The sequence below is a fragment of the Alexandromys fortis genome, unplaced genomic scaffold, assembly GCF_014885135.2.
Source record: "Alexandromys fortis isolate MF-2015 unplaced genomic scaffold, M_Fortis_MF-2015_v1.1 scaffold_31, whole genome shotgun sequence".
In the NCBI taxonomy this organism is placed as follows: Eukaryota; Metazoa; Chordata; class Mammalia; order Rodentia; family Cricetidae; genus Alexandromys; species Alexandromys fortis.
This window is the reverse complement of record NW_026067974.1, coordinates 7,661,404-7,663,869: the sequence shown is the minus strand read 5'-3', so window position 1 is coordinate 7,663,869 and position 2,466 is coordinate 7,661,404. Positions and strand designations below refer to the sequence as shown.

The 2,466-nt window shown below is 44.2% G+C and overlaps 1 protein-coding gene across 3 annotated transcripts in view; it reads right to left on the bottom strand.

The window, feature by feature from the left end:
* The window catches only part of Znf652 (zinc finger protein 652), a 66,396-nt gene that overhangs the window by 19,456 nt on the left and 44,474 nt on the right, over positions 1-2,466 (bottom strand). The gene's annotated exons all lie outside the window — the stretch shown is intronic.

Sequence of the window (2,466 nt, the reverse complement as noted above, 5' to 3'; positions counted from 1 at the left end):
TTAATTTTATGTGCATGGATGTTTTTGTCTGCCTATCTCTATACTATGGGTTCAGCTGGTGCCCGAGGAAGCCAGAAAAAAGGCATGAGATCCTCTGGAACTGGAGTTACAGATGGCTGTGAGCCACCATGCGGGTGAAGGAAAGGAATTGGGTCCTCTGGAAGAGTAGCCAGTGCTCTTCCCCCGAGTCTTCTCTCCAGATCCCACCTTCATCTTCTGCCCACTCCTTATTTCCTGGGCTGGGATTACTGGTGGGTGCCACCACTCCCTTTTATGTGGTGCTGGGAACCAAATTCAAGTTTTCTTATGTGCTAGCCAAACAGTCTCACTAGATAGCCTAGAGTGGCCTCAATCTTGGGTTCCATTCTGCCTCTGCCTCCTAAGTGACAGGATTACAGGTGAGTACCACATGGCTTACACACACACACACACACACACATACACACACACACACACCTACTTTAGATGTGTGGAACAGTGTCAGGAAAGGTGATCTGGTATTTTCTTACTAGTAAAATTTTTTGGCATCTCAAAAAGTAACACTTTTTGCGGGAAAAATATCAAATCTTAGACAAACAGGTATAAATAAATAGTCTAAAGCAAAAAATACTTTCAACAGATAGAAAGGGTTAATCCAAACCATAATACAGCCAAAGGGAAAGATGGATTGCTAATATGCCCCCCCGCCTTTTGCTCCTAGCAAGCATGCACACATCTCTTCTTAGTAGAAGCTCTTAACACTGTTAAAAGTCTCTTAAAAATTAAGAATCTTCTCTACACCCCTAAAATGAGTACAGACAATTTCACATGCAGTTTCCAGGTTGCTACCCATTTCTTAAAACCTACCAATGAGTTCCCAGGGTCCCAAGCTCCAAGATAAGAAAAAAACAAATTTTACTCTTTCTTATCTGTATTGTATATTTAGACAAAGCATATAAACTGAATTTTTCTCTGCCTTTCCCACTTAGCTCCCTACCAACTTTTCTTCTTATTTCTACAGCACATATATTGGTCAGAAATGGATTAACAGGGGCTGGAAAGATGGCTCAGTGGTTAAGATCACTGGCTGCTCTTCCAGAGGAACCGGGTTCAATTCCCCGTACCCACGTAACAGTTCACAACTGTCTGTATCTCCAGTTCCAGGGGATGTGACACCTTCACACCAATGCACATAAGATAAATTTAAATAAATTATTAAATAAATAAATTAACAACAGCATAAAAGGAGACCAAGTTTGAAGTTGTATACAGAAAGTTTTGCATGGTTTACAGACGTCAGGCAGGAAGCAAGGTACAGGCTCAAGAGCTTATTATGTTCCACATTGTATTACCTACCTAGGTCTATGACCCCAGACAAGGCAATTAACTCTCACCCATTCTCAGGATGCTCCTCCAATGACTGTTGTGAAGACTGAATCCCACCTCACATGCCAAGTTTGTGTTGTATAGAGGCTGGGTGTTGGCTCCCTTTCTTATCCGTTTGAGGAGGGCTTTCCTGAAGAGATTAGAGGTGTGCTGGCATATCAGAAGTTTATGTATGGTATACTACATACCCCACTGCAATTGTAAACGAGAAGGCGATAACGTAAGGAGACACTGGGGAGAAGTTTCAGCCAGTGAGATTCTTGCCAAACAAGTCTAAGTTCAGTCCCAGCACCCCTGGTTAAAAAGCTAGGCACAGTAGGAGATGTCTATAATTCAAGCACTGAGGACACAGAGACAGGACCTTGGGGCTTGCTGACAGCTAGTGTAGCCAACTCAGTAATTTCCAGATTCAATATCTCAAAACTACAGCGGAGAACAGTTGTCATCAACATCTGAGCATCTCCATGCATAGGCATACACATACAAACACAAAACGTGAACCACTGGTAGAGGCCAGCCTGAGAAGGTAGGAATGAGCAGTCCAAGGTCAGTCTTGGCTAAAAGCAAGTTCGTCTTAGTCTGCCTTCCAGGAGACCTTGTCCTACTCCACAGCCGACACACACCCACACCCACACCCACACCCACACCCACACCACTCACCTCTCTCTGCTTGTATCTGCTTCCTGACTGCAGATACCATGTGACTAGCCATCCAGCTAACAAACCCTCCATGCCATTATGAACTGTTTTCCCTCAAACTTAAGCCAGTACTTCCCTTCCTTAAGATGTTTCAGTCAGTTTTGTCACTGCAAAGAGAAACATAACTGACACAAAGAAAACATCTATGGAGAAGTCCGGCTTTTGCTGTGATAAAACCCGACTGTGTTGTTCACTGGCCCCAGCAACTGGCTAGGGAGAGGAATGTGGAAGAGTTTGGACTGCAGGCTGAGAAACCCTAGCATGCTGTAAACAGCGGATGGGCCAGGTTAATGGGAGACTGGAAGACCAGCATGTCAGTGCAATCAATGGAGGCCTGGTCTAGGAGAACGGAGCTAATGGCCTTTTGTGTTACATTCTGGCAAAGAATTGGCTGCATCCTTC